At 40.6% G+C, this 19,258-nt stretch overlaps 1 protein-coding gene across 1 annotated transcript in view; it reads left to right on the top strand.

Moving 5' to 3' along the window:
• The window catches only part of EIF2B3 (eukaryotic translation initiation factor 2B subunit gamma), a 95,227-nt gene that overhangs the window by 29,748 nt on the left and 46,221 nt on the right, over positions 1 to 19,258 (top strand). The gene's annotated exons all lie outside the window — the stretch shown is intronic.

Below are 19,258 nucleotides of genomic sequence, written 5' to 3'. Positions count from 1 at the left end.
TCCTTTTGCAGATGCACAAGCCAAAACAGAATCTGGTTCCCCTTTCCAGAACTGAATTGGTTTCGCAGTGCTAGTAGGAATTTAGAAAGTTGTAAAATGTTATTTTGGCCAGTAAAGTAAGCAAATCCGTCTCTGAATCAAAACAGGGGAACGAGGTCTACTGAATAAGAGGGTGCAATTTTTACACACTAACTTTTCAGTCTATAACCACATTTCAAAAACATTGGTTTAACTTAAATCATATTTCTTCATAGAGAAGAAATATAGATTCCTCTTGAAGAAATATAGATTCCTCTTCATAGAGAAGAGGAGCTTGCTGAACACTTCAGCAGCAGACTGTTGGGTTGTGAGTTGTTGCTTAAGCCATGGATTGGGAAAAGATGCTCTCAGGATGCCCTTGGAGATCTTGCTCGCCTGTTCTCAGTTCCCTAAGAGTTACTGCTATAACCTGGAATGAGTTAGTTTGCTCAGAAAGTATGCCTTTTTATTATGCATTTAAACTTTGCTCAACTAGTTATGCTTTTTCTGAAAATGCATCCTGGGAATGACTGTAGCCTTCAACTTCAGAGATGAAGTACTTTTTTAGTTACTGTTTTTAAAATGATTGTTAGACGAATATAAAGAAAATATTTTAATTGATGTTTATATTTTATATTTGTGCAGCAAATCTGGCTATATTGTGAAAGCAGTTTTTGAGACATTGAGCTTTGAAGAGCATACTGCTATTGCTGCTACTGTTGTATCCACTGCATCCACTGTTTTTATTGTGTTTTCCTGTTGCTATATTTTTTATTCATTCAGTAATGGGTTGAAAGAATGTACAACTTGTCCAGTCCTACATATAAAGGCAAGGGCATGCCATGTCTTCACAGACATACAGATAAGCAGTCACGAATCTTAAAATCTGGAATTTCTAGAATCTGGAAATATTAATAAGAACACTTATTGAATTTATCCACAGAAAGACTGATTAGCAATGGGTTTAGTTTGGCTACAAACCTTTTTTTCCAGCATTACAGAAAACATAAGACTAAAAGCAGCAAGCATGGGGCTTGGCATTTGGTTCCCAATCGTCAGTAAATATATGTTGCCTGGACTGTCATTATCCATTTGTCTGTCTAATGCTGTAGTCTCAGATCACCACTCGGGCTGTGATTCAAAGTTTTCAAAGGAGGAGGAGATGACTTTGTTGTTTGGACACTGCTGAGTGCATGTGACTTGGTAAACGCGGAACTTTGCGTGAGTCACCTTACCGGACAATGCGAGGCTGCATCTCATTGTTACCCCGAAGGAGCCTTGGGTCTCCAAAAGACAACAGATGCTCTCCTCGTTTTAGAAGTGTTCATGTTTTGGTGCAGTTGCTGCTGTGTCCTTACTTCTTAGCTGTGCAATGAGTTCAGTTCATCTCCCAGAGTTGGTGCGAGCTGTATCCATCGCTAGTTATTTGTGTTATATTTAGCCCAGTTGACCCAGATGTAACCTGTTTGATCTAGAAATTCCTCTGTATGGTCTGGTTATGGAGGAGACACCGAATGGTCAGATTTTGCTTGGAATCTGTGCTCAGCCGTAGCATGGATTTGATGAGGTAGAACATAAGAGTCTATTGAAATCTTGGGGTTTTGGCCTTGTGTTCGGTGTTTCCAGAATGACCAGCAAGTGATAAAGGGGCCCAGAGTCCGTGTTGTGCAGGCGGGATGGCACAGAGAGAAAAGTCAGAGGTCAGAGGAGCTATCCCTGCTTGTGTGAGCGCTGTCAGGCTCTCCCCTACCACATGTCCGACATGTGTTACTCATCAGCGGGATGTGGGACTCCATGACGCAGAGCAGACTGGAATGCGGAGTTAGTTAACACCCGCCGTTGGGGAATTTAGCAGCCAATGTGGAATACAGGGGGGAGGAAACTGCCTGGTTTAAAGCAAAGTAAGGGTGAAATGAGGCATGTGACTGTTCCTCTTCAGTTAGAAAGCCTAATTCTGCATGGAGCTGAGGCCCTGGTTGCTTAGCCCAAGCAGAGCTTACTCTTGTGGTTCCCTTACCATGTTGTCTTTTTTTCTATTATTATTCTCTAATGTCATGTTTGGCAGAAGCTTTTCCAGTAGGCTGGAGGGAAATACCTGTGGGATTTTTCCAAGACACTATTAATCTAGCTGATGCCAAGCAACCTGGATTTTGAAGAGCCTTTCCATCAGCCTAGTAGCTGAGATCCCAAATCACTAACTCACAGGGACACATAAAAATGATAGTCTGTCTAATAGACTATTTATGTGTCTAATAGACACATAAAATGATAGCCTGTAGCTATTAATTAATATTAGCTACACTGGGTATCAACTGAACTGCTAGTTGCAAATTCTTTAATGCTAATTTATTACACTTACTCTTGGCCATTGTGAACTCCAATCTCGATGATTTGTTTAGCACTGCTAAGAATAAGGCACAAGCCCTAATGGAAAGAATAAGAGCATATAATTAACTGCTTAGAGGTATATATGTGTGCCTGCGATCCTTGTTTTGCACTCTGCTTTACTCCCAGCAAATATATATCTTTCAAAATGTTTCCATTCATTCAGAATACAATGCTGAATTCCCTTGTGAATAGCCGTTGTGTGGTTCTCCCCAGACAGCATTGTGCTGGCAGTTTCTGGAATTACACAGGAAATGAAGAGCATAGCAAACTATCCTTTCTCTTGCGAAGACGCGCTCCCCGGGAGCTCTTCCAGTGGATCGAGTAAATAGCAGTGATCCCTTCCTAAGGGCAGCAGCTCTTACGTTTCAGCTTTGAGCAACCTTCATTTTCTCTGACTATGAATCCCCCTTTTTCTCTTCAAATTGGTTGTAGCTTTTTTCCAGTTTGTAAAGACTGGATATTTCCTTCTGCTACTAGTAAAATATATTATCCAGCCATCATAGAGATTTTGTATAGAACTCTCTCCTTCCCCAACCAATATGAAATACTCAACTAGGAATTAAGAGAAGTGATGATTAGACTTTCATATGCTAACTGGCAATGCAGAGCATTTCACCTTCCACAATTACTTACTTTATACATAGCTTACATGTACCAGCATACCTGCAGATTGGCTGGCAATAGCAGTTGTTATTTCTTTAGCTAGTCTTCTTGACCATCTTGAAATTCTTTAATATTAAAGGCGAAAAAAAGAAAAAAAAACTCCTGAAAAACAAAAGAGGAGAGGAATATTCTTAATTTCAGATTAGTGAAAGCTCAGGAGTTCAGGAAATGTAGATCAGTCAGTGCATACAGATTTAAGGGAACAGCTTAAAGCAGACAGAAGAAAAAAAATGGCTGATGGACTTTAATTAAACTCCAAGGGCTGGAAATGAACCAGTAAGAAATCAAGTGAGATTCAAGTTAAAGCTGAACGTCTAGTTTGTCTGCATTTAAATGATCTGAGCAGCTGATGATATTTGCAAGAGACCATCTTTCAGTATTGCTTTTTTTCTTCTTTGCTTTATTATTCTCAAGCTGTAGCATTAAATATCATTTGAGAAGCATGTCCTTAACTTCTGCCTGTCTTGTCTCTACAGTGCAGGTGTTCATGCATATACATATATGTGTGTGTGTATATATATATATATATATATATATAGTATTTTTACTTTCAGTGCCCTGGTTACAGGATTCTTTCTGTATTAATACTATTATTTATTATTTTGCTTCTTAACCCCACCTCCAGATGAGCTACAGCATTGCTGAAAGTCTCTGAAATTCTCACTTCTGCAACTTTGAATCTTAGCCAGGTAGAACAGTAATAACAGAATCACGGCCAGCGGTGCCATAAATTTCAGCTAAAGTAGAGAGGAAGAAAGCTGATTTCTGTTTGTACTATTGTTCGAGATATTTATGCAGGGCAGGTCTTTCAGCAAGTGTGATTATTTGCAGAGAGGCCCTCTCCCTTCTTGCATTAGAATGGGCTGGGATGTGTGTGGGGAGCAGCACCTGAGGAGCCGCAGACACACAGGAGTAAAATCCCCTGAGAACGAGACTTCTCTTTATGGCCCCCTTTTCTTTTTTCACTTCTAGGGCACTTGAAAAATATTGTTCTTTGGGTAGATCTTTTTCCTAGATCCCTGGGTTAACATTTGGGTGCTTGCCATTTTCCCAGACCAAGAAGCTACTGGAGATTTAAGCTTTTCAAGCAGGAAGGTATGCAAGCACATATTTTGCAGCCCCAGACACTATTGAAAGAATAATGGACCCTTCCCACATTCAACTCCATTCTTTTTGCACTCACTTCCAGACCTCTGGAGCCACCAAGCTAGCAAATGATTACATTCTGCCTCTCTTCCGGAACTCTTCCTAAACAAAATCTTAATTGAGACATTGGTTTACACAATTTGGATTCCTTTGTTAGGCAAGGAGTTAAAGGTAGCCCCTTGTTACTGAGGGGATGGATCCCTGAGCCAAATTACTGCTTGCTGGTATGTTTTTTGTGTATCTTACTACTTGAGAAAATAATGTGTATTAAAGATTTGAGGGGTTTTGTCTCTTGCATTTGCTTTCGATGCAAGTTGTGATACTGCAGCTGTAGAATTCAGGACCTGCATTTTTTTTCCAATTTGCCTTATTATATGAACACAGAGACTCAAAAAAATCAGACTTTGACATGTTTTTGCTATGTCCTTAATATTTGCCAACTGAGAAGGACAAATGATGACACTAGGGAAATTATATAGATTACAAGGCTTTATATGTGGTGGGGATAACCTCATGGCTGGGATAAAAAATGACTTTACATGTCCTGAACATCTGTATTTGCAGAAAGGTTATCTGACCTTATTTCCTAGTAATTTGTAATTTTCTTTGAGGGTAGGAGGGGGAAAGAAAGATGTTCATCTGTGTGATTGTTATAGAGAGCCATTAAAGTAAAAAACCTTTTTCTTACAGAGGAAGAGCGTTCTTGTTCTGTAAGTGGTGTTAGAAAGAATGTAAATTTAAATGTGAGTTAATGCAAGCAGGTGATCTTATATCAAGAAGGTGGTGTCATGAAGTATGAAGAAATAAAAAAGGAGATATCCTGCTCTCTACCTGGCTTCATGGCCCCTGATTTTTGTCTCTGAGTTTCCTCATTTTTAAATGAAGATAATACTACTTTCCTGTCTCATAAGATCATAAATCATAAATCACTGTGAAGGTAAAATGCCACTCTGAGTACGGGGTATTAGCTGTCGCTTTTCCTGCGTTTAGAATTGGAGTCGGACCTCTACAAAGAGCAGCTGCCGTAACATTGCATGCAGCACGAGCTACAAACCGTGTTTACATCTAGCTGGTGGCTTTCAGGACTTGTATTTCTGCATTTGTCAGGCCCCAATAATATTTAGATGTATTGCTGTGTAGTTTATACTTTATTGTGGCACACTGCTGTTCTTATAATCACTATGCTTTGTAATTCCCTTTCGATTTAGTCATTTATTCTCCAGTCCTTCGCACAAAAGCGCAGAACATATGGTGGAAATAAACAAACATATATTTTTTGCATTAACAAGCCACTGCTCCTAGGTGTGTGACCCCGGCTGCAGAGGGGTGGCTGCCCGTGGTCCCCGGGCTGCTTTGGCACACGGTGGCCTTGGCTGGCGCCGCGGGTCGGGCAGCCGCAGAGCCGGCGCGCGGGGCCGTCCCGGTGCCAGGGCCGCGCGGAGCCGCGCGCCGTGCGGGGCCTCCCGGGGCCCGGAGCCTGCCCCAAGGCCCCGGCGGCCTCCGGAGGAGGTGCAGGAACAGTAGGAGGATTGTGTGGGGTTTCTGAGGTCTCCGCTAGCCGGGATGAAGGAGAAAAGGTGATATTTTATAATCGCAGTGTTTGGCTGCTGTCCACTTCCAGCACAACCTTCTGGTGGCAGTTCTTGCACTCTTAAGAAGGGCATTTTTGTTACCAATATGTGCAGCTTGGGTCAGCACTTTCAGGTCCTACCAAAATGCAAATGTCAAATAAGAGTTAAAATCCTTTATAGTTCTTGCTTTAAATAGTTTACTTTTTATAGTAGAAAGCCAATTCCCTTTAGAAAGTGATTGCTCCCCAGACTACTTGTTTTCATTTCTCCCAAGACATTTTAAAAGCATGCCAATAATTTCTGCATTAAAGCGCCTTTTGAGTTGACTTGGGCTGCCAAGCAAGCTTCTTGTGTGTGCCTTTGTGAAAATCTTATGCATGAAGAGAAGGAGTTAATGTTTTCCAAATGACAAACTGTGTTAATAAAGCAAAAGGTGATACTGCCCTGTGAAATAGTGGCCCCACAGATATCATGTGCGTAAATGAGGATCCGATGAACATGTATGTCAAGAATGCTACAGACAGCAGAAGTGCCAAACACTAGGGCTGAAGCAGAGCTGAAGAACCTGCTGGAAAGGAGCCTGCCAGTGTTCCTTTGGTTTTGTGTTTTGAGGCTATAAAGGATTTTTTTCACCATTAGGAAGGCAGCAGCCTGCAGCAAAATAATTTAAGGCTAATTCCCCCTTAACACACTTTCTGTCCAGTGACTACTTAATTTTCCTAAATAAAAATGTTGCGTCCACTGTGGAGGTGACTCATAGCTGCAATTCAGGACTTTCAAAAGCTTTTGCTCTTTTTACCTGCTATATGCCTGCTGCACTGCTGCTGATTTCCACTTTTCTTACAATGGTGATAAGAAAACCTAAGTTTTAATTCAAGCAAGTCTCATGCGAGTATCCAGAGGCTGGATGTCTTAGGACACTACTGTTTCCTTAGTTTTCCAGATATGCTGGTGAGTCATTTTCATCATTGGTCAGTTATTAAGGAAAGTTACTGTATGGTGGAGAGATGAAAGGTGACCAGAGCTGTTCTTGGTAAAAACAATTAAAATTAATGAGGCTTGTGGGAAAGTACTACCATATAGCAATTTGAGGCTACAGCCAGGAGAGTGCTATGTGTGTGATTAATCAAGGCCACTCGCAGTGCATACAGGTCCATAGCTTTGCAAAGGCTGAACTGATATCAAAGTGCAAGTTTATTTGGTCAAGGCTGTTGATTCCTGCATGCTGCAGGCTGGGTAGAGCACTGGTAGGGAGAGTTAGATGGAGTTATACAGAGGAAGGAAATTACTGAGCCTCGAAAGCATTCCCTGCAGGTCAGCGCTGACTTGACCGTGAACTTTGTCTTGGAAAGTATTTTCTTATTTACACTTATAGTTAATATTCATTCTGAAAGTTCTGCAATGTTTGAGCTTCTAAATGTAATATGAGGAAAGACAGATAGACAAAAAGTGCCAATATACAGTGAAATAATGCTACAAGAACTGCTTATTAGCAGTCTTGTTCATGCCTACCTGCAACAGTTAATGAGACTTCCTTGCTGCTGTCTTGAAAGAGGTAACTTTGTAGTTCACTTGGATAGTAAGACCCAAAATAGATCTTAATATAAAAATGATCACTTGAGGTTAGCTGTTAACCAGAACATACGAAGTAAATGTCTGCTGTTACTTGATCATTTTGTGTTTACTTGCCAAGCTGAGATTTTTACCAGGTATATTTATGTTTTCTAAGTATCTTTTATTATTCAAACACTTTGCTTCTGAACAACAGCATCTTTATATACTGCTGGGTCACTTCTAGCTCTGCTTTGAAAGGAGAGGTGGCTTTTTTTTTATTACTAGAAATGGAAATGTTGTGCTGTATGGTTTGTACTTCCAGCAAATTCTTCTGGACTTTAATTTGTATTTGATTTTCTGGCTGGTTTACAAGAATATATGATTCAATTGATTCAGTCGTGTTTTTAATTGAAAACATGCACAGTTTGTATACATGGAAAAAGGATCGTTTGCGTGTAGGGAAGAGCTCATGGGAGGGCATGTGAGAACTCTTATCTGCACCTGAGCATGTAAGTTTAGCAAATGATCTTGTGTCTGATTTTTATTCGTGTCTTTTTATCAATGTACGTCAGAGGTTTGCGCACAAATCAAGTGTGCTGTGCAGGCTAATTAAATCAGGGCCTCTGTAGAAGAACTTAGTTTCTGGAATTGCTCTTGTAAATCACAGATATAAACAAAAATCTAGTTTTTTTATATCATTTTTCCTCTGCCTCGTGTACGTGATTCTGGGAGTTGGAGAGTTATATGTTTATGCATTTGTTTTTATAGCAGAATATTTGTGTGGCTGGATTTTTATTGAAGCATAATTCCTGATTTCCTTAAAGCTGAGCAGTGCTACTGTACAGTGGAAACATGCATTAATTTCAGAGTAACTATAAGAGGTTGTTCATTCTGAAGCCGTCAAGGCAGCAAAATTGTTTTCAAGGGTTCCTTCATTAAGATCTTTTTGCCACTTTTGTAGAAATTGCTGCTGAAAGTAAATGGAAGTTTTTCCTGAGAGAAGGATGTACAAAGAACGGCATTTAGGCTGGGGAACCTTATTGCCCTTCCTTCTCCTGCCACTACTTTTATTTTCTTTCCTTTTGCCTGCATGCCAAGATGAGCAATATCCAGAAGATCCATTTAAGCTGAAGTTAGCTTTAGTGTGTTCTTTCTTGGTTTTGTTTATGGTTTTCTCACAAGTGGACAATGCATTTAGTTTAGAAGTTTAAAAGCCAAATGGGTGTTGCAGTTAAGGATATGGTCCTTGCTTATGTTACATCAGATATTCCAGCTCTTTGAAGAAAGCTTATCTTCCTGTGAATTGCTGTATAAATACAAAATCTACTTTTTCTCAGAATGCACCTTCCTTGGTTAGTCATCAGGCCCACTTCTCATGCCAAAGTGCCACAACTACTTTTTAATTTTAATAGCAAGATATACTGGGAGCAGAGTCAGAAGCTTGGGGTCTTTTAGAAGCAATATAACAGGAGTCTTTTAAGGCTTCCTGCGCATTTTGTTTGTTGCTCGTGGCTTCTTTACACTCTTCAGTTTAATACTGTTTTCTGCAAAAGCAGCCATTGTAGACTTGGGTCTTTTTATATTACTTATACAGTCCAGAGAGTTAGCACAGGTCTTTATAGTTACAGATTGTTCCCAATACATTTTTTTCTTTACAAGCTAAGGGCAAGACTGTACATGAATCTCTGTTATTGTATTTGTGCTTTGTACTCATATACTTGTTGACTGTTTTACAAGCCAGTAACGTAGTAGCCACAGGCTAGGAAGCTTGCCCAGAAATCTGGCATATTTAATTAGTCCTAGTAAACAAGCAGAGTTTCAAATTTAATTTTTCCTTCTTTAATTCCTTATAAACCTCAAGCCATTTAAAACTTAATTTTGACACTAGTTTCGTTTATGCAGTTGGATAATACTGAAGCAGTCCACAACCACAGATGGAGAATGGTCCTGGTCCCTTCCAAGCAAGGAGGGAATATGAAGTGTTTTGTTTTAATAGTATCTGAGGTTGTCATAAAATAGTAAACGATAATTTTCGGGTCATCCAATACGCATTTTCTTTTCCTTTTTGTGTTTTCTTTAAGTGTTTCAAGATGAGGAAATTGTCCTGCCATGGATTTTGCCTTGTAAAGGAGAGGGTTTGGATTTGTTGCCACTCTGGTCTTTGTAAAGAGACTTGCCCTAAAAGTAAATTATAGAGGCATCTGAATTTTGTTATTCACTACAGCCAGTTTATTGCTTCTAGCCAGTGATGTCTAAATCACTACCACCGATGGCCGGCTTGATGCAGGGCTCAGCTGCCCTCTTCTCCTTTTTGCTTTTTGATCTCAGCTTGTGATCAACAGTGAAAATGGCTCTGTACTACTGCTTTCATTACTAGGGACCAATAAAGTCTGGATTAATAGTGCTTCTCCTATCTATTTCATCGCTGAAACGGAGCTCCAAACAAGTAGTGTGCCAACGTCCCCTTCTCACAGCCGTGAGACACTTGCTAGTTTTAGCCAAAAACTGGACTTTGTAATTGCAGCTGCAATCAGTATTTAAATTGTGCAAATATACTGATGAGCAGTGTCTTACTAGCTGTCAAGGCAACTTTTCCTCCAAGGAGGTTTATTTTAAAGCAACAGTGACTGTTTCTTGTATTTATTACGAAGGCAGCTGCCTCCCAACCCTCCTCCCATATTAAGTGCATTAGGACTCGCTGCGATGTGCAGAACGATGCTCTCGTTTGCACCAAGTTTCTCTTTCAGCAGCAGCCACCCGAGGGAAGGAAGCAACGTGGGGCTTCAAACGCTGCTTCTTCGCCTTCAGTTTGCCAGGATCATCTTCTGCCCACCGTGATACTCGCTGTGCAAAAAGAGAAAAGGTCCTACCCAGCTTAAGCTGTTATTCAGATCCTATTCATTGGTGAAAGATGAGAAAGACTTTAAAAATCCAACCCTGTCTTTAGCATGTGGTGTATATTTATGTTTATATTCAGCTGGGGTTTAATGTTGTAATGCTCCAACTTTACGTCTTCCTGAAAGCATTTTAGGTGTAAGCTTACTTTCTTACAGTAATAAGTAATATGATGCAGCAACTTCTGTTATAGCTATTAAAAAAATCTGGAAATTTTAAATCATGAGTAATCTAGTTTAACCAGAAATTAATCCAGTGTGGTTCTAACCACTGTAATTACTTGTTTAAAAATATAAATTTGGACCCTGGGTAGATGTATTGTGCTTCTTGTGATAACAATAGATTTTCATGAGTGGGTTGCTGATTTTGTTTTCTGGTGGTGTGCTTTTTCTTCTCTGATGCTCATTCTTATTGTCCCACAGTATTTCTGATGGTGCTTTGTAAAATACCATTTAGCTGTTAAAATCATTACTCATAAAGTTCTTTTGAGTTGAAAGGAGGGGAGTTCTCTGCAGTTGGCTTCTGTCTGATTTTTTTTTTTTTTTGAATTCTGGTGTCACACTACAAAAAGAACACTGTAATTTCAAATTGCAAGGTTTTAATTAATTTCTTATTTGACTGTCAAAATACTAGTTGACGTATTTAATAATATCATTTCCTCTACAACTAGAAAGGAATGCAAATAACCTACCATTTTTAAGTGATGTTCAGATCACTCAGAGGTTTTTTTTTTTTCTTTCTTTTTTTTTTTTCACTGCAGAATTGGGCTATGTTTTGCTGCTGGAGTTTTCCCTAACCCTGATCACTGTCTGTGCTCCGAAGTCTTATGGCTCAGTGTTGATGTTGTCCTAAATCCAGACTAGCATCTATCTGTGGATTTGTCTGAATACATTGGCTGAGTCATGGCTTCAGCTTGCCCAAGCCAGGAAATCCTTCTATTTTGCTGTAGGGAAGCAGCATTCATCTCATCTAGCTGCTTAGAGCTTATTGTAGTTTCCCCTAAAATGTATTTTTTCAATGCGTGAACCAGTCTATATCCTTGGCACCACAGCCAGGCTCCTTCTGCACTGGTGGCAGAGTCTAGATCTGTACCCGCTTTCTTTTAATTTCTGGCTGAAATGAAGCTGTTTTCATTAACTGCTTGACATTTATAGTTGTCTGTTAAGATCTTGTCAAGATGATTACTTAGTGTGTGACCACATGCTAAAATGTCCACACTTAAAGTTGCAATGTGAATAACTATGACTAGAAAACCTTGTCATGAATCAAAATCGAGGCAGAAGCAGTAGGTTCCAGGGGGAAATCAAAAGGAAACACAGGTCAAAGCATCAGTCTAGGAGGCTACAGAACCTCAAGGAGCAGGAGCTCAGGTTAATTCACTTACTGTAGAAGAAGGAAATGAGTGTTGCCAGATTTACTGCAGAGAACGTCCTACACGGGCTGGATTTAGGTAGTTTTCAGTAATTTAAAACATAACATTTGATTTTTTTTTTCCTTTTTTCTTCCCCTTTGGATTCAGAGCTAATGTCATGTATCTTGCTTTCTAGACTTTTAAATGCTGCAGGGAGCCAGATATTGCTGTCTGTCTAACACAAGACATGCACTGCTGAATAGCATTTGAGATGTAAAAATTAGATACGCCCTTTTATTGTCTCTGTCTGTCTCGTTCTCTCTGTCTGTCTTTCCTTCTAAGCCTGATAGCTTGCTGTCAGTCTCCTGTTGGATCGTTCTTGGGTTCCATTAAATTTAACTATGGAAAGAAGTAGAAATAATGATGCAGTGGCAGTTGCGCACATTGTCTTTTATTTTAAAAAGAGAATCCTAGATGATTCTTACAAACATGATGGTTTGAATGTATGTATCCTGTAAACAAAGAGGCAGAGAGATGCATCTTCTGGCAGAGGAGCCTGTTTGCTCTTCAGTTGAAGATCCTACCAGAGGAGGGTGAGTGATGAGGTATGGCCTGCGCACAGGAAGAGGTTGCAAGAGAGATTTTTAATTCTGACGAACCTATGGTGCAGAAGAAGGTGGCTTTCCTGAGCTACCTGGAGGGTTTTTCACAGTGGCAGAATAAAGGTGTACGTCAGCTATGGTTGTGCTGCTTCTGGGCACTGCACTGTGAAGGGAGACGCTTATTTTTACCTTATTTTTGTCTTTTCTTCTTCTGTATTTGCTTGTAGTTGGAGGTGGGGTGAGTGGCTCATTTTGTGTGTTTCAGTAGTCTGAGGGTGGGCAATGACCTTAAATCTCTGAATTTTGAAGATGACAGATTATGAATTCTAGACAATAGTGAAATCCACGTCGCCTGGGAGGCACAAGAGCATCTTGTGAGCTTCTTCAGCAAGGCCCTGGCCACGAGCTGCACCGTTCCCATTCTGTGCTGTTTGTCTTTGAGTCTAGGCCAGTGACATAAGAAATAGTGGCAGCCTTGCTGTGTTTAAGCTATATATTGCTAGTGACCTACAGCTTTGACCCAGTGTTTAGTTTCACTGTTTCCCATGCATTTACTGTAATTATTTGATTTAAGAAAATATATCATATGTCTACTGCTTAGCCCTCTGGGAGCTGGCGTAGGAGGGATCAGCAGGAGCTGCTGTTCTTCAGTAGCCTCTGTACTATTCTCCAGCTTCAGCTGTTTGCTTAAAACTTGTTGTTCTTATGTTTTGTCATCCTTTCAGCCCCGGTGATTTTAGGAAACTGTTATTTACTAATGTGAATTTCCATTAGGCAGGAAGCAAAATGAGCTGAAATTTGGAAAATATTAAGCTTACCAGGTGCAGACTTTTAGCTCTTTCTCCTTGTTTAACAAAGAAAGCATTTCCCAAAGCTTGATTAAATCTCTTAAATCATAGTTTAGCCCAGCATAAGACAAATAAGCTCAAATACCAGATCTGAACCAAAGTGACTAAGCCGTGTCCTGTTCTGTTGGAACTGAATCAGTTATGGTGTACAATAAACTGTTTATTGTCATCCTGGCCTTAACTGTAGCATAAGATGATTACATTGAATGCATATAATAATAAAGCTTACATTTGTATACACTGCTTTAAATATTTTGGCAAACCATGGAGAGAACTTTTACGTGTGAGGCTTGATTAATTCTTTTCCTCTGTGGATAGAACAAGTAGCTGCCAGAGCTCAAGGGTAAAACCCACTAATAAAGCCCCTCCTGCAATTCCCTCCCTCTAGTGCAGTGTATTCGGTTCATGCTGAACTCTGTACTCATCAGTTTGGTCTCTCTCTGTATGGCAACTTGGGTGTTAAATTTAATACTATTCTCTCTTTTATTTATAAATGTGGAAACTGAAGTGGAACAAAGAATAACAATTTCTGTAAGGTTTTGGGATGAGCTGAGAGCACAGCCAACCCCTAGACATTCAGCTTCGAAGTCAGGGCGATGGTTATGTTCAATCATAAGGTTGGTGTCAAGATGTGACTGCTTCCTACAGGAGCTCATCCTGGTTCATTATAAGCTGATTTTGACCCAAAATCAATATTACTCCTGTGTCCCGAGTGCTATACTCTTTAACCTAAAGTGATTTAATCTTTGCCTATCAATGAAGAAAGTTCCTTTACCAAAAAGTTTTCAGCATATTTTTGTCAGAAACAGGTTCGTAATTTTTGCTATGTCTCATGGGTATATTATGTATATATAATACTAAAAAAAAAAAAAAAAGGCAGGTGGTGAAGGTTTTAAATTAGACATTTCTTTTATTCAGAAGATTTTCAAGAGTGTAGCTCATCAGGTAAATAATATGTTGTGTTGTTTTTTTTTAATTTTATTTTAAAAGTGCTTCAGTGTCTCTTTAGAAGCAGCAGCCCAAGGGATGCAATGTGGAGTTCTCCTTGGGTCGCTATCGGACACATCTCCTGGAAGCTGACGGAGCATCTGATGTTAGTTACGCTGTGGATGTGGCCTGTCCTCCCTCTCCAGGTCCTCAAGGGACCAAAGTGTCTTTCATATCTGAGATGGTAACAAACTACGGAGGAGAAACAGGCGGAGCCAGGGGTGCTGCCGAGCTTGGAAGCGGAGGCCAAGGCCTTGGGGCCCATGGCACGTTTTGTAACACAAGCAGTAGCAGCCGATGCCTTCAGATCCATCTCGGGCACGTGCGTTTCTGCAACGCTGCCCCCCTTGTCTCTCCTGCAGTTCTCTTCGGCCACCAAAGTGTTATTTCTCATAGTGCTAACAGAACAGGTTTTGCCACTGCTGACACTTTATTCATTTTCCCTGAAGTCTACCCGAAAGCGGGTGCCTGAGCAGAGCTGTGCAGGCCGGCTGGTCGCAGTCGTGCTGTGCGCGGCCTACGGCTGCTGCGCGGCAGCCCGGAGGTGGCAGCATTTCACTGGTGGGCAAAGGGGCCCTTGGACACAGTAGGGACATTCATTTTGCTAAGTGCTTTGGGATCTTTTGGGCCAAAAGCACTGTGTGAAATTAAGGTCATAAGATGTCTGGGATTTTGAAGAGCCAACATAACAGTGGTCTTTCATTATTAGTGAGTTTACAGCCAAGAGCTGTCCCGTAAATGAGCAATGTGATTTAGAGATTTTTTTTTTTCTTTAAAAGTAGGAATGCTTGAGACATTAAAGGTGGTCTGGCAGCTTTTGCTATAAGACTTCTTTTAGTGTTGCTCTGTAAACTGGTTTTATATCAACATGAGAGCAAGCAGCTCCAAAATGCAGACAATCAAGGCTCGTACTATGCATTGGATTAGATGGTATGTTTCTTTGTGTAAGAGTACATATGGAGAATGTAGCAGCTGGGCTGCACATCTATATGAGCTATGTGTGATTGAACTAGAAAATAAGAGTGGAATGCTTAGTTTATACTTACTCTGCATGAAAATGGGGGAAGGATGAACTAATATTCCACAAGTCAAGGGTGGACATAGTTTGCGTATCAGTACAGAAACCAGATTAATCATTGTAGTTATGATTGCTTTTTCACCATTTCAGTGCTCAGATGAGGTACAGATAGCCTCGGTTCTTTGAGCTCATTTATAGACCTCCATATTTTCCGTCAGCAGCTGTATGAAGTTAAAGGGAAAGAGACCATGGGATTTCTCTTTCTCAGCTAGTTTATTTGGGAGGTGGTGAGGTTAATGTGGCAATATCCCATGCTTAGTAGAGAGGCTTTTTGGCTTTAAGCATTGTGTGTGCTCCCTTCAGATTTATGATTTTGACCCTCGCCTGGCATTATCACGTTGTCAGTGGGAGTGCAGGGCCGGCTTGAACCTCCAGCTCTTGGCGGTAATCTCTCTTAATTAGTTTACAGCTGAAACAATTGTCCATCTTTTTGCTTTTGAACAGGGGAAGTTTGCTCTATCGGGGGTTAATTTCCCTTAGGGAGAAAATCCTGAGCAAGGTTATCAGAGAGAGAAAGGCTCAGGGCTCCCCTTTGAGAGTAATGCTGTGTATGAAGCATGCATCAATCCTGTTAGTACTGCTTATTATTTCACAATGGCGTGCGAGGAATTACATACCCCAACCTTTCTAAGGACTCTTGCAGACCTTCATGCACCCTCACCCCACGCCAGGATTTTGTGGAATTATGTGCTAATAAAAGCTCGTTTTACACATTAAATTACATTCTTGGAAATTGCTCTTTTAACTGCTGATCTTTTCCGGGCTTCCCAACAGATCCCTGTGCCTCCTCTTTGTCATTTTCCTGCCAGGGAGCCCTCCCTGCCTCATCATTAAGGCTAAAATCTGCCGTCACTTAACACACACAGCTTGCAACTGGGAGCAGCCCCTTGCCTGGCATGTAAGCACACATACAATAATAGCCACTATAATGGCAGAGTTTTACCATGTGTTTAAATGACTTGTGCTTGATTACATTTGCTAGATTGAACTGAAGTTCATTTAGTAATTGGTATGATTCGGAGAGGGGGTTCACATGTGACATTCTTAGCTCATTAAAGAGCTCCAACAATGGCTGCTACAACTTTCATCTTTATAGTGATCCTCTCAGATATATATCCTGTCATTTTCTTTTGATAAACTACCCACCCCAGCATTCATTAACACTTAACCATCTGCAGCTGGCCCCTCCTAGTACCTTCACATTGCTTTGATGATATAATTAAAAGCATTCTGGATTATCTTCCTCAGACCGGTAAGTCTAGGTGCATCAGCCCTCAGCACATGCACTGTTGGTTATTTGATTCTCTCTGTATCAGCTGTTGCTTGTGACCAGCTCATTTTTCATATGCTGCAAAGATTAGCTGATGGAGAGAGAGAGAGAGATCAGAGGCATGGGAAGAGTGTGGCTTTCAGTATTAGCAACCAGATGCTCATTTGAAATGGTGATAGAGTTTGTTATCTGTTAGATTATTTGCCTCCTATTCTTTTACCAGAAGATAAATTGGCCTGAGAACTAGTCGGTGAAAATTGGTGTCATCTTTAGTGGCTGGTTATGATAGAGTGCTCTTATCAGCCTGCTTTAGGGTGGCCATCCTCTCCTCGAGTCTGCTTTACAGAAATCACAGCTTTGTTTATGCATGTGCCCAAACTTGCCTGTTTGACCTCTAAAGCTGTGATTAGAATATTAATCCGTGGGCCTGCTTGGTTGCAAATGGCTTAGGTGGTCTGTGTTTCCGTGGATTTTCATTGCGGGACCTCCCTCCTGTCCGGCGCGTTGTTCCGCTGTGGTGGCTACATGCAACGCTGCGAGCCGGCTCCAAGGAGTGTTCCAGTACCTCTGGCTGCACTTTTTGTGGTAGAGCGGCAGGTAGAATCACACTTAGCTACTGTCTACCCACTTTCACCGATTCTCTGTAAATATGTTACACGTTTTTACTGCAGCTAAGCAACTTTATCTGTATGCAAATATTGTACAAACCTCAGCTAGCAAATCCTCAGGGCCCTGCTCTGTAGCTCAAGTGTTATTCCAGCTTGCAGATGGAAAGACTGGATATATGACAACCCCACAGACAACTGGCAACAGAACCAGCAGTTCGGGGGGAGTTCCTGTTTTTTGCTTTTCTACGTCTCTGCCCTTGCAGCCTTCATGCCTTGCCTGGTGTTTAAGGGTGGCAGAGGGGAGGTGTTACACGTCCTGAGTAGGGAAGGAAGTCTGGTGGCTTTCTTCAAGCTAAGAATTGTTTTCTTTTCTCACTTTCCCTCTCCTTCTTTCTATCATTCCTTTTCCGTTTCATTTTTATGCCTCTTTCCTTCTTCCATTGTATTGCTAAATTTTGCTACGTTCCTGGCTGCTTCATTTCTTCCCATTTTTTTTCCCACCCATTACAGTAAATTTATATATTATTTAGTATACAGAATATAATAATTAAATGCAGGCAGCACTGTTTTTCTTGGAGAAAATATGAAAATTCTTCATCTCCTACTAATACACAAAATATCGAAACCATCCTGAGGATACAGAGCAGGAGGGAGTCTTCTGACTTCCAATTGCAAGACTTCATTATAACTAGTGGAGTCCTTATCCTCTTTGCATAAGAAGTCTTGCTATTTGGGCTGGCTTCCACAGCAACATCTGGGTCACTGATAATAATCAGTACTGGAGCATTGCTAGGTGAGCTCATGTTTAGTTAATGAAGTAATCTACTAAAAGCGTATATATCATTTTTGAGTACAACGTACTTTGCTGCAAGTGTTATACTGTTATTATAAGAAGTTTCTTTGCAAGTGAGACTTAAGGAGATCATCCCTGTATTTAATAATATGCCAAGTTTGAATTGAACCTGCTTGTTTGAACCGACCTGCTTGAGAGATGGCATTTAAATTACAAAATTTTACCCCTTAAATACTTTGGAAGTTCAGTTCAGTAATCAAGAGCAATACACTCAAAACTGGTATTCTCAGGAGCTTTGGTGTTGATAAATATTTCAGCATGCTAGTGTTAGTTTACTAAATATACGTATTATCTCCAGACATTGTTAGTGATTCCTTTATTGAGCTTACAAAATAAGGAAAGTAAAAGTCAATGAAAGGGAACTTGATCACAAACATCTGACTCAATCATATCCTGGAGAAAAAATAAAAATGGATGAAATATTCTGATTATATATTTGGTTCAAATGCCATTATGAAATTCAGACATCAAAGGAGGAAAAACTAAAAATATAGGCAATTTCTGGTGTCAATTGATTTTTTTTTCCCCTCCTCCAAAATAACCTTCCCTAGAGATCACAAATCTAATTACGGATATCTCAAACAGCCCAGTGTCGTCATAATTTGTCTTTTTTCTTGTTTTATTTTTATCTCTAAGCTAAATACTTCTGTGGCTTTTGTGCCATAAGAATTAGTGGAGGGCGTGCAGACATCCCGAACGCTCTAAAATGAGGTTACAGGTGTGTGGAAGGGAAAGCAGCATTGGCATAAAACCTGAGGCTTCTTTGGGATAGGCTGCATAGGACTATCCCACTGTATCCCAGGAGAATGCGCAAAAGGAAGTAATAAATGAGTCTTGCTGCTTTAGAGCTCTGCTCTTAACAGAGATTTGAAGCTAATAGAGGCTTCTGAGTTACTGAACTGCTAATGTGCCCCTGGTCTGATAGGTAAGACTGCCTTATTTGAAGGCTGTTTGGCTAATAATGAGAGAGAATTTGGCTGACCCTGTCTGTCGTCCTGGGCTGACGAGGCAGGTACTCTGTAACTGAGCTTTGACGGCTGTTTCCAATGCGTACTATGGCAAACGGGGGGCAGATGCCATCTCCAATCCCTATCCCCCTCCAGGAAATGTTGGAAAAAATACAGTAGTGTTGTTGTGTTTGCTAGTGGAACGTGCACAGCCTTGCATATTAAGGCAGGCATTTAGCCAGAAGCTTTGAATTATTGTACCCTGACATTACCCGCTGTAACTTTTAGCACTCTGGGCCCATTACTTTGGCTTGCTGCCCAGCAATGTGCAATTTCCACTTAAAAAAATAAGAAGATGTAGCAGGAGTAATGACTCCTGGGAGGAGGTATTTTCTTTTGCAACAAATCAACCCGGAGCCAGCAGGTGTAAGTTTATAGACACAGTCTAATAATGGCAGCCTGTGTCATTCTCCTCTCTG

The sequence above is a fragment of the Tinamus guttatus genome, unplaced genomic scaffold (assembly GCF_059628265.1).
Source record: "Tinamus guttatus ecotype Peru unplaced genomic scaffold, ASM5962826v1 Tinamus_guttatus_pri_ptg000242l, whole genome shotgun sequence".
Taxonomy (NCBI): domain Eukaryota; kingdom Metazoa; phylum Chordata; class Aves; order Tinamiformes; family Tinamidae; genus Tinamus; species Tinamus guttatus.
The sequence above is the reverse complement of the archived record's forward strand: the minus strand, read 5'-3'. Positions and strand labels throughout refer to the sequence as shown.